The sequence below is a fragment of the Engystomops pustulosus genome, chromosome 4 (assembly GCF_040894005.1).
Source record: "Engystomops pustulosus chromosome 4, aEngPut4.maternal, whole genome shotgun sequence".
NCBI classification, from domain to species: Eukaryota; Metazoa; Chordata; class Amphibia; order Anura; family Leptodactylidae; genus Engystomops; species Engystomops pustulosus.
Genome location: NC_092414.1, coordinates 73037224 through 73050989, shown reverse-complemented (window position 1 = coordinate 73050989; position 13766 = coordinate 73037224). Strand labels below are relative to the sequence as shown.

At 40.7% G+C, this 13766-nt stretch overlaps 1 long non-coding RNA gene across 1 annotated transcript; it reads left to right on the top strand.

Moving 5' to 3' along the window:
* The first annotated feature begins 614 nt into the window (after window positions 1-614).
* LOC140129005 (uncharacterized) lies at window positions 615-13138 on the top strand. Its single transcript, XR_011855246.1, has 3 exons — window positions 615-706; window positions 12598-12693; window positions 13058-13138. It is a non-coding gene; the product is annotated as an uncharacterized lncRNA (long non-coding RNA).
* The last annotated feature ends 628 nt before the right edge of the window (window positions 13139-13766 follow it).

Genomic DNA, 13766 nt, shown 5'->3' with positions numbered 1-13766 from the left:
TTCTGCCCCGAAACGCGTTGTCCGTTGTACCATATATATATATTCTTTTACTGATACCAAAAACCATGATGTAATAAATGTTGTTTAACTGAGAATCTTCATCTGTATACAGTATAATTGCCAATTTCCTACAATAGCAAGTTTGTTATTAAGATACTTACCACAAGCAGCGCGACCGATTCACTGGTTAATCCCTAAAAAGACTCTTTCCATATATAACTGGCTTTATTGCCCGTCAACCAGAGGACGCAGCAGCATGTTTGCTAGACATACATGTCCTTACACTGTCTAGACTTTGTTTCATCTCATTTTTTCCCTTACTATAACCTCTTACACAAGGAGCGCGGTGCAACCCCCCAAGAAATACATGATGCCAAGGAGACATACAGAAGGGGGACATTAAGCGAGGGAATTCAAAATGCAGAAAGAACCAGTACCTCAGACCAAAAATGCAGATCCTAGGACAGGACCACACACAGTGTAGAAAAGAACCAACATCAGCCTGACCACGAAAGCATGTTTCATTCGGCATAACCCCCATGCGAAACAATTTTGCAGGGGTGAAGTAAACACGGTGGAGAAATTTGGATTGGACTCACCACAGAAGTGAAGTAGGAAAGCTCGACCTCCCTCCAGTCATCATCCGACAGGTCGGGAATATCGCTCCTCCACCGTTGAAGGGCTTTATCAAATGGCATAAACCTGGGTGAGTGGTTTAGGGAGATCTGGGGTACTCAGCAAAGTCTCCAATTTGGAGAATCCCGTTGTCAGGCTGAGGCAACCAAATTGGGCCCTAAGCGCATGGCATAGTTGTGTATAGTGAAAGCTAGCAGTATCAGGAACAGTATATCTATCTTTTATCTCCACAAAACTGATTAGTGCTGCATCAGCCAACAAAAACTGACCAACTCCCGCTGCCCCCCAAGTGGGACAACCAAGGATTGAGCCAAAGGGGGGTCCTAGGTGAGACAGGGGAATATTCATCCACCCCCACTAAAAGTTGCTCCCTGCACCAGCAAGTTTGTCTTATACTTGAGTATATTTACAGTATATATATATATATATATACCGTATTTTCCGGGCCATTGGTGCACCGGAATATAAGGCGCATCGGACTGATGCGCCTTATATATGTAATAATTCCATATATAAGGCGCATCGGACTATAAGGCGCAGGGTCCGGGGGCGTGGCGGAGGTCCGGGGGCGGAGCGGAGACCCGATGGGACGAGACGAGACGCGACGCCGAGACGCGGAATGCGGGGAAAGTGAGCGGGGGAGGTGAGGGGGAGGTGGAGAATGGCATACTTACATAGGTCCGACGCGGCAGAAGTTGTTCTTGCCGCGTGGTCTGCAGTTCCCGCTGGAGATCTGCTGTCTCCGGTAGTGGGGACCTATTTAAGTAGGGTCCGCTGCCCTCCTATAGGGTGCACCGGACTATAAGGCGCACTTTGGATTTCCAAGGAAATCCAAGGCTTTTATGTGCGCCTTATAGTCTGGAAAATACGGTATATATATATATATATATATATATATATATATATATATATATATTTGAATATCTCATTCACACAAAGGAACTGGATGAATTTGAAAAAAAAAATTCTCAGTATGTATACTAGGCCAAAATTGGATTTCACCCACTTACTTTTATAAAAGCTCTTTGCTATTAGGAGGAAATATCCTGTTAAAGCGAATAGTCACAATGAGATGACAAAATACATTTTCACAAACTTTCTCAAGGTTAACAAGATTAACAAATAATGAAAAATAAATTATGTTAGTATATTGTAATCAATGTTAATTATTCAAGTCCTATAAAATTAGTATAGAACTTTTTGGCTTACTTACAAGCCTTTCCCAAGCAATAAAACATAATCTTAAATCATATCTACTTGGGTATGTCAACAGTCACTACAACCAGTGGTAAATTAACAGGGAATCTGTCAGTTCTATTGTCACAATGAAACTAAAAATATGACATTGTAAGTAAAGGTAGTGCATAGAGATGAGCGAGCACTAAAATGCTCGGGTGCTCGTTACTCGAGCCGAACATTTCCCGATGCTCGAGTGCTCGTTTCGAGTAATGAGCCCCATTAAAATCAATGGGAGACCCGAGCATTTTTTAGTAAAATTACAAACTAAACGAGCACTGTTCAGTGCAGATGTTTTCACTAAGAGAACACAGTGAAAGAACATCTGCGATCTGTTCCGGAGACACGCGTGCAGAACGGTGTTCTCCGCAATAGTATTTGAAGAACAATATGTGTGAAGAACAACTTGCAGATGTTTGGAAACATCTGCAAGTTGTTCTTCACACATATTGTTTTTCAAATACTATTGCGGAGAACACCGCAGTATTATAGTATTTGAAGAACTTTATGGGGCAGATTTACTTACCCGGTCCATTCGCGATCCAGCGGCGCGTTCTCTGCGCTGGATTCGGGTCCGGCCGGGATTCATTAAGGTAGTTCCTCCGCCGTCCACCAGGTGGCGCTGCTGCGCTGAAAAGCATCGGAACGCACTGGAGTTCACCGAGCCGGGCTGAGTGAAGGTAAGTGCAAGCTCTGAGACAGATTTTTTGTTTTAAATGCGGCGGTTTTTCCGAATCCGCCAGGTTTTCGTTTGGCCACGCCTCCGATTTTGTCGCGTGCATGCCAGCGCCGATGCGCCACAATCCGATCTTGTGTGCCAAAATCCCGGGGCAATTCAGGGGAAATTGGCGCAAATCGGAAATATTCAGGTAACACGTCGGGAAACCGCGAATCGGCCCCTTAGTAAATGACCCCCTATATGTAGAGAACAACTTGCAGATGTTGTCAAACATCTGCAAATTGTTCTTCACACATATTGTTCTTCAAATACTATTGCGGAGAACACCGTTCTGCAAGCGTGTCTCCGGAACAGATCGCAGATGTTCGCGAACATCTTCAATCTATTCTGCACTCTGTTCTTTCACTGTGTTCTTCAATTAAATAATAAAATTAAATGTTTTAATTGTATTTTTTTTTACTGTTCTTCACTTTTTTTTTTTTAAATTAAATGCTAGTTATCGAGCAGGGCAAATACTTGTCCGAGCAACGGGCCGGTCCGAGTATGCTAATACTCGACCGAGCATCAAGCTCGGACGAGTATAGTCGCTCATCACTAGTAGTGCAGAAAAAAACTTCACTTTCATTTTCTACAAATTGTCATTTTGGTATGTTCATGAGGACTGGTGCACCCTGTCTTTATCAAAACAGAAGCCAAAGACTTTATCTCTACAGTAGTCCCAGATTAAATTGCCCTCAGACTCGTGGACTAGAAACCTATCCCATAGACTCATGCAGACCACACCATATATAATTTCTCTATAATGTTTTTGCTTTTAGATGCTTTTAGTTTTCTGGTTTAGAGGGAATTTTCTTACTTGAACTAACTGCTATGTTTTGGAGGGCTGTGCTAACATATGTCACCCATACATTGGTTTTTACTGTCCAGCTGCTCCTTCCAGGCCTAAACATCTCTTTAGAAATATGAAAATGGGCTGAAGTGGATTGGAGAAAATGAGATGTTAGCAGAGTGCCTCAGGGCTCTGGCTCCACATCTCGCTGGTCCTAGGAGTAATACAGCTGAAGAGCAGTGTTCTGCTGACCCGAATCGAATCGCAAAGTCAGTCTGCAGTCCAGATCCAGGTTCAACCACGTGTCAATAATACCTGAGGTTAGTGCTGGTGCTGATTGCCAGTGTCAACTCTTTCAATGTCACTTACTTTATGAGGGCCTGTGCACACTGCCATTTTGGGAAGAATTCTCAATACCCAATTCACGGGGAGCCAACAACTCCCCAAAAAGGCAGCATGCTGATGTGCATGCGCCACATTATTCTAAATGCCGCTGGCGGCTTTATCCGACAGCATTTTAAATAGAGAACACCCACCATCACATGCCAGCACTGATTCAGAGTGGGAGGTGAGGTCACAGTGCCCTGTATTCCTCAGCACTTAAGCCTCATTTGGATATGGGAAGTTTTAGTTTGGAAGGAAAGGCTGGACAGTAAAAACATATGTATGGGTGGAATGTGTGGACATAGCCTTACATAACAGAGAAGATAGTTTGGGTAGGTAATTAATGGTGTCTGATTCCCATTTTTTTACCTTGTTACTCCATATTGAAAATTATATATAGTATTACAGATACTACACTACAAAATTATTTGGTAGGTTGATCCTTTTGTTGGGTGCATTCTCCCTGGGGCCTACAGGTGGTCCCCTACTTAAGGACACCTGACTTACAGACAATCCATAGTTACAGACAGACCCCTCTGACCTCTGGTGAAGCTCTCTGAATGCTTTATAATAGTCCCAGATTGCAATAGTCAGCTGTAAGGTGTCTGTAATGAAGCTTTATTGATAATCCTTGGTCCCATTATAGCAAAAAATGTTTAAACTCCAATTGTCACTGGGGCCAAAAATTTTTTTGTCTGGATCTACAATTATAAAATATACAGTTTCGACTTACATACAAATTCAACCTAAGAACAAACCTCCGGACCCTATCTTGTAAGTAACCCGGGGACTGCCTGTAAATTATTGCAAAGAAGCATGGTGTTGAGCATGACATTGGTGAAAGTGTGAGCGTGCCCACATTGTGTTCCAAAAATGTTTTTCATTTGCAGCACATTTTTGAGGCACAAAGCAAACCACCTAATTGGATCTGTAAAGTCAGACTAAACAGTGTAAGATTAATTATGAAGCATCAGACAAAGTCATATATCTAGTCTAACTATGTACCAGCAAATGTATAGATGGTTTGTCTATATAGCCTTTTACATTATCTCAGGTGAAACTGTTGGCACACCTTGCAATGTATATCATCCTTTTTTGCACACAAAAATTTGTACAAGCACTTGCACTTTTTTCCTGTCATTGGGGGTCATTTACTAAGGGCCCGATTCGCGTTTTCCCGACGTGTTACCCGAATATTTCCGATTTGCGCCGATTGTACCTGAATTGCCCCTGGATTTTGGCGCACGCGATTGGATTGTGGCGCATCAGCGCCGGCATGCACGCGACAGAAATGGGGGGGCGTGGCCGAACAAAAACCCGACGTATTCGGAAAAAACGCCGCATTTAAAAACAGAAAATGTGTCGCTCGGGACGCGCTTACCTGCACTCAGCCGGCCTCAGTGAATTCCGGTGCGTTCAGATGCTTTTCAGCGCAGCAGCGCCACCTGGTGGACGGCGGAGGAACTACCTTATTAAATCCCGGCCGGACCCGAATCCAGCGCAGAGAACGCGCCGCTGGATCGCGAATGGACCGGGTAAGTAAATCTGCCCCATTATGTTCTTAGTGACTCTGGGCTGTGCAATATGTATGTAAATTGATGTACTTACATATATGTCAAGGTGTATCTTCCCTCCCTCCCCTCCTCCTTTTTCTACATTGTACGGGTTATCTACTAGTACTAATGATGAATGGTTTTAAGTACTGTTAAACATAACATAAGAGGAGTTTTTCTTATCACATTGGTAACGCCCACATACCCCAGGTAGAGTGTATTGTCTCTCCAGTACAGTTTGCTTAATAAGCATCTGGCTTTCCGCCCCACCCCTCTCCAACCTCCCCCTCCGTCCATTTTAAATTTAAGCCCTTGTATTTCAATAAAATTATGAATTTTTATTAATATCATTGTTGAAAGTCTGGCTTCTTCTTTGATTATGTATCTTGCCAGTATTGTTATAGTACCACATGGAGGATAGTTCTGACACTGTGTGACTTCCTCTGTTGTGTTGCTGTTCAGTATATGTGATTAACTATAAGAAATGTTGTATGACCTATTGTGCACCCTAAACAAGGGGGAAGTAGGGCGAGACTAAGATATCCAAATGTAATAAAATATTATAACATGGGTACATGGTTAAAAAAAACATTAAATTCATGCAGGGTTACAGTGGTGGTATACAGACAAAACACTGTCATGCCTGGACATAAGAGGGGAGTTGCAGTAATCAGTATATAACAGGACTAGTTTACAGGCAAACATCAAACCCACGATTTGTGGTAGATCAGCAGCATATATCAGCACAGCAAAATGCTCGTGCCACATAAGAAATGAGATGCCAGTCCTTACCAAATCAATAAAATATACAAACTCTGATGCCCGAGGATGACTGTGTGCCCCAGCATCGGAGTTTGTATATTTTATTGATTTGGTATTATATTTTATTACATTTGGATATCTTAGTCTCGCCCTACTTCCCCCTTGTTTAGGGTGTACAATAGGTCATACATTTAGTGTTTGTTTGGGGCAGATGCGACAATTTACACAGGGATATACATTAGTCTATAAGTAGGCTCCACCTTCCTATGTCTTCCAACCATCACAGGAATTCATTTATAGTGGTCATTTTGAGTTAACTTGAGAACTGAAAAAATATATATTTTACAGTACAAAACAAAAATCTTTTTCTCCAGTTTTTGTAACTTTAACCCCCTCTCAAAAAAAATAAAAAATGTAACTTAGCACAGTGATTTTCAACCTCATGGTTGAGTGTGCCGCGGGGAAAGTTCCCTGATCTATGGTGCCCCTGTGTAGCGCTGCCGCCGCGCCCCCGTGTTTTGGCCCCCATACTTACCTACAAGCCCCGCGTCGGCGATCCGCCCATCTTTTGTACCTCCTGCACCACGCGGCCCATGTCACGTGACTGACGCGACCTGACGTTTATGACTGTTTTATGACTGTTTCAGTGTCATTTTGTGCTATTTTGGTTGGTGGTGTGCCCCAGGATTTTCTAAGTATAAAAAGTGTGCCGCGGCTCAAAAAGGGTTGAAAATCACTGCCTTAGCAAATATTTTAATTTAATCACTATGTGTCACGAAAATAATGGCAAAACATTTTTTAAGGTATTGCACAAAATAAAGAAGTTATGGCCTTTACACCAATAAGTATGAACATTTACGAAAATTCATTTAATATTGGGATACACACGAGCAACCTAATCTAGAGTGTGCTTTCTTTTCTTCTGCACAGCACCACTATACAGTACTTTCTCTTTTCTGTTATTATATGCTAGACACATTGGGGGGTAATTTACTGAAGAATATGCTGCGTTTGGCACCTTTTTTCCTCCTGTCTCTAATTTATCACCTACCTGTTTATCTTCCCTGACCTATTTTTCTTTTTGTTGAGAATGTAGCTTGGTCTTCAATGTGAAAGGATTCTTTTGGAGGCACATGTCAAAACCGGTGTTTTCCACCCTTTTCTTGATAACTTTTTTCACTGGTTATGACAATCCACATGTATCTTTATTAAGATGTTAGGAAGGGGGCTGGCATCTATTTTTTGGGGTGAAGGATCATAGATTTGGCCCAGGTTGGTGGCTCTGTCTATCCCCTGCTCTTTTCTAACTGACCAGCATCGTCGGTCAGTGGTCTTGACCTATTCCTGGTTCTTTCCACTTCATTTGTTTTTTGTTTAAAAGTTTTGCAAAAAAACTCAATTTCCATACAAAGCTTTCATCTTAGAAATTCCTTCGGAATGCTCCCTTTGATGTGTGGTTGGATGACAGTGACATTAGTGAGACATTTGGTCACTTTATGTTTGTGTGATTTACGTTGCATATTGTGTTCTCACCGTATTTTTCGGACTATAAGGCGCATCGGATTATAAGGCGCACCTTCAATAAATGCCTGCTAAAACGTCTAGGTTCATATATAAGGTGCACCTGTTTATAAGGGTGAATGACCAGCAGATTGCAGACCTGTGCACAGTTCAAGGCAGCTGTTGTCTGTAAGTACGGTTCATATACAAGATGCACTGGACTATAAGGCGCACCTTTGATTTCTGAGAGAATTAAAGGATTTTTTGTGCACCTTATAGTCCGAAAAATACGGTACTTATGTTGTATATTGGATGGGTCCATTGATTTATTACATGTGGTTTCATGTATTTACAACATGTGGAGACTCTTCCACAAGGTCTTTTCACAAGGTTTCTATTGTATATCTTTCAATAAATCTACTTTTATAGATTAAAAATATCCAAGAAATACAAATGCATATGTGTGACCTTAGTGCATAGAATAGACACATTACATAAACATACTGTAGTGACATTCGAGGCTGTGCCTTTCTCTTTATCAGCGCTCATTTCTTGTGCTTTATCTTACAATTAAAAAGAATACCTGCATTAAGAGTAATGACAATAATCCTGGCACAAAGGTGCAGGCATTTATGGCTGCAGCACTTATTCATCTCATCTGCATAGTTTATCAGCCATCTGCTCCTCCGTAAAATACTTCAGTAAGGGACCTCTTTCATATTATGTACAAAATAATAAAATCCACTATTTTCAAATTAATTGTAAAATAATTTATAGTAAAGCTGTAAAAGGTGCATAATAAGTTGTATAAGTGCAATGGCATAATGTGATCTGTAAAAAGGATATTTAAAGAAGCTGTTTTCCATTTTATGACATACTATTTATTGTATTAATACTTAAGGTTACTACATAGTAGAATGTGCTCATTCAAATCATATACACAAATACGGCACATACAGGCAGTCCCCGACTTAAGAACACCTGACTTAAAGACAACCCCTAGTTACAAACGGACCTCTGGATGTTGGTAATTTACTGTACTTTAACCCGAGGCTACAATGATCAACTGTAACAGTTATCAATGGTGTCTGCAATTAAGATTTAGTGTTAATAATGGTTCTTATGACAACCCTGAAGTTTTAAATTATAATTGTTACAGAAAGCAAAAAAATTTGGGCTGGGGTTACAATTATGAAATATAAAGTTCCGATTAACATACAAATTCAACTTAAGAACAAACCTACAGAACCTATCTTGTACATAACCCGGGGACTGCCTGTATTTGTATATATATCCATATATATGTTTAGTAGGTATATAAATAAACATGCAGCACAGTCATTAATCACAAGACAGCTGCTGCACACCCTTGTGACCAGGCAGTCCCACAGCAGACCCTATAAAGTACACAAGCAACAAAATGGATAACATTATTCACCCACATAGATATTTGTGTGTTATAGATATTTAACAGTCTAGATATTTATATCATGTGACACAATTCATTAACATGATTATTTGATTTGCAATAAATATGAACTTTTAAAGTTATTATTAATGTGACGCAAGTCATTAACATAATGATCATAATGAAATAAATATGAATTTTTTAAATTTAAATGAACATTCCATAAAATGTGTTATAAAAAAGTACAATGGATGCATGAATCAGGTAATAACAATAGTGATAATAAGAAAATATCTAAAAATCTATTACAATAGAAAGTCATTAGGGTGAATTTATCAAGAGATCGCTGGCTCTGATTTTATCCCTGCCATGCACATCCTACATGATATACTGAGAAGCTTGAGATTCACTATAACCTGTGCAGGAACTGGCTATAGTGGGGGGGGGGCAGTCACAATTACTGACAGTTATCCAGGTATTACGACTTTTTCATGACCTGTATGCTTAAATAAATGGAGTACAACCCGTGATAAATGCACCGCATCGTCCTTGTGGTGGGCCATATGGAAATCCACTTCTGTGCACAGTGGACTTCTGAAGCTAGGTGCCCATAATGTGTACTGTACAATGTAAATCCACAAGGTTCTATTATAAAAACTTAAAGAGAACTGTGATGAATATAGGCCACATGTACCTGGGGGAGAGAGCATTAGTGCTAGCACCAGTCAGCCACTTTCTCCAGCCTCATCTTGGATAGCCAAAGCTAGAAGTGTCATTAACTCTCCGGGAGGTATAGCCTCAAAGGCTTTCCCAGTTATAGAGTTATGGTCCATCTCAGCCCATGGTCAGATACATTTTTGGAATTGGGATTACTAGGGTAATGCAAACATGTAATGTTCTAGCATTCTTGGACACAGATATATAAATATCTCTAAATGGGAACATAGCAAACGGTCATGTCTGGTATCTATGGGTTCCAGGGATTTATCAGGATTTAATTAGACCATAACCCTGACCTTATTACTCCCCATTGAGAAGCTAGAACTCCATAAAGGTTCTGAAGCCCGGGTAGAGGGGTCCCTAGAACCCTCCTATGGGTGTGAAGGGTTGTGTCTGGACGTAGTATAATCAGAGCACCACTTGTGCCCACTGGCAGTTTTGGAATATACTCTCCTTCACTTTTACCTGCTTGGATCTGGAGTGTTGCTTCATTTTTGGATTTCACCTCTTCGTTCCCCGATCTGGAGTGTCCAATGAGAATGAACTCTGCTGCGATTTACGTAGATCATGTGCCCAATATCCTGCAGGTGTCGCTCCCCGCTCAGGTCCGCCGGAGTTCACCTTTTTCTTCCTGGTGTATGTACGTGCATGTCTTGTGACAAAATTTTACTGTTAAATCCTGCGCTCTGTCGAATCATTCGGCCCGCCCGACGACCCACCCCCAGATTTGTCCCCTTCTTAATCCCTGTCCCAGCAGTGCGATCCCCGATAACATGGAAAACCCAACAGAAATGCGGCCACGGGACCCTTAGTAAATAAGCCTCATAGTGTGCACTTTTTGTCTAGTGTGACCTTAAGGTAATTAAATATAAAATGTAACATTCTAACATTCTCATTTAACATTGTACATGCTACTGGGTTGGCTCCTCAACTGATATAATCCCATTACAGACTGGGTTTATATCAAATGAAAGCTGGTGGTGGCCTACTGGGATGATAAGGTTCTGTTTCACTGAGGTTAGTGAAAGGGGTCTTTCAGCCATTCAGGGTTGTGTGATAGTGTTGTCAGGACAGCCCTAACTCACTTCCTTCACCTCCCAAAACCTGTACATTCAGGGAGTGTCTATAAAACGATAATTAATTGACCTTGCGTACCCCTCAGGGGTCTGAAAATGTAATCTTTTGTAGCAAGAATCTGTCATGCAACTCACCCAAAATAAAGGCTTCATAAAAAAAAACATGATTAGAAATCATTGCCCTTATCCTTATATGCAACCCACCTGATGTGACTCCACCACACTAAGTGAGAAGAAAGATAGAAGGGGCCAGCCGAACAGGACAAGCCTTCCCATGAGTAAACATTTGAAGTCTTCACCATATGACCGAGATACAATTAGTGATTGGTGAATCATCCAATATTTGATTCATAGAAGCTTCACAACATTTTTCAAAAGATTTGGTGTAATTAAAGTCGGTCTGAACCGGTGTTGCTCCAGGTGTTCTGAAATTGGTATCTAACCCCTTTACTCCTTTATGACATTGCTTTGTTCATTTTAAGGAATATTTTCATTTTTCACTGCCCATACCCTTCACTAAGCCTGGGATTGGATGTCAATTAGCTTGCCATTTTGAAAGATTTGTTCCAAGTGAAGTAGGAAAGAATCTGATTCAGTTCAATCTCTGATAAATGCCAGATTTGCATCAAATCTATGGCCTATTAATTAGATTCAATCATTTCTAAATACATGCCTACCTTCATAATATAGAAATTAGTTAAAGGGTTTGGAAACTTTTTTGTAATGTGAGTGTAAGTGTGGGGGAGGAATATTAGTAAATTTACTAATATACATCTATTATAAGTTCGGCTCCGCTTTCCTGATATGTAAAGTGAAACCTTCTGTCTTATTCCTCATCAGACAGACATTCCTGTCCATAAAATGGCCGTAGATGGATGGTCATGTGATATCTAGCTGGGGATTGTTCATGGACAGATAGGGGCAGATTTACTTACTCGGTCCTGTCGCGATCCCGCGGTGCGTTGTCTGACGAGGATTTGGGTCCGGCGCGATTCATGAAGATCGTGCGCCCAATTTCCTGCATCCATTGCTTCCCCGCCGTGGTCCGCCAGAGTTCACCTGCTTCTTCCCGGTGCTTGTAAGTGTGTGTCTTGCGACACATTTCTAATTGTTAAATCCCGCGCGTTGTCCGAATCCGCCGGGTTGTCTGACGGCCCGGCCCCCGATTTCTGTCTCGTGAGGCTATGCGGCCGGGGGAAAAACGTCGCAAAACGGAAATCGTCGGGAAACCCAACGAAAATGCATCCCATGGAGATCACATCTGCTGCCATTTTATGGACAGGAATGCCTGGCTGATGAGGTAAAAGACAGAAGGCTTCACTTTACATACCAAGAAAGTGGAGCAGAACTATTAATAGATATATATTGGTAAATTATCTAATATCCTGCCCCCCCCCACACACACTTACGCACTCATTACAAAAAACATAAAGTGGCCATAATTAAATGCAAACATTTATATGGCCCGTATTGTGGTTGCGGAATGAGATACTTGCATTGGCCCACTCATTTTTAGAAGAACCATTTCTCCAATTGTCCAACAGAAATCCCAATAAAAGGATCCTCATAGACTTGCACAAATTTGATCTCAGCCATCCTTCAATAAGAATATAGGCTTACCAAGAATAAAAACATAGCAGAAGGGTAAGTAAGTATACTCCAGCATAGCCTCATTTATAACACAGACTGGTAGTCATCTAGTCCCTAGAATTTAGCTAATCCATAAATTCAGGATTTGAAATCCTGCACAGAACACATTTATTATTTTAGAAACTAATATTATTTTCTGCTATTTTCATCTTCGATTTTTACAGAGACAGCAGCACATTTTGGATCAATAGTAATACGTTTTTAAGCTAAATCAAGAACATCCTGGAAAATGAGATGCAGGTGGACGTGTGTATATGGGGGTAAGGAATTGGAACCTGTAAATATGGCAATAGGTGAAAATTACCTTATTTTCTTTGCACTGCCTTGTAGTCCTTTTAATACAGATGATGTAAATGACAGAACAAAGTCATTTCTCTCTTATATGGTTATCAGCAACTACTATTAAACATAGAAGTGATAATAAAGAGTTAAAATAGAGTTAAGTAGCACCCAAATTAGTCCTGAAAACTCCAGGTGGAAAATGGAATATAGGGAATACCCACTGAATGGATTTGTGCATATCTAGATGCACATTGGAGACAAAAAATCTATGTATTTTGTGCTATAACTTTTGTAGTGAATTATGATCACACATATTTCAAATACAGCATGTGCCCTTTCTAGAACAGGGCAATTCAGGGCAAAAAGGAAAAATTCTGGAAACCCGACGAAAATGCGTCCAACGGATCTTCAGTAAGTGTGCCCCATGGTCTTATATTATTTTTTGCTTAAAATAAAAAAATGGGTTAGGGTCTATTTTTAGTGAATGTTTTATTTTATCCATGAATAAAAATCCACATTTATTCTTGAACAAAAATAAAAATAAAAAATCAACAACGGCACTTTCCTTACATGAGCCCCTCTTATCTGTGTAACCTGCTTGTTGTGCATTGCATCTATCAGCTCCTTCTCCCCTGAGGCTTCATTCTCCTTCCCGAGCTGACATGCTGGGGGTCATATATCAAATAGCTACTGTGGTACCTAGAAACACAGTTGTGGTGTCATTTTTAAGAGGACAATCTCCCCTTTAATATTGTTGTTTTTCGGCCACAAACACCAAGATATCCACTGTTAATGTTACAGTGGGCAGTGAGAGCTGTATATAGTAATCATCATCATTAAAATGTTAAAATTATACTCTCTGATTTTTACAGTGGATATTTCTGGTTCTGTGGCACCTAGAAATGCTTCAGTACATTCATGTACTTCATGTCCATTTTTAACTAGGGCTTATTTTGGGGTAGGGAATATATTTCAGCCTGTCTCTAAAAAGACTGAAAAATCAAGCTAGAGTTTGGGGGTAGGTCTGACTTTTAGAAATGGGGGTGGGGGA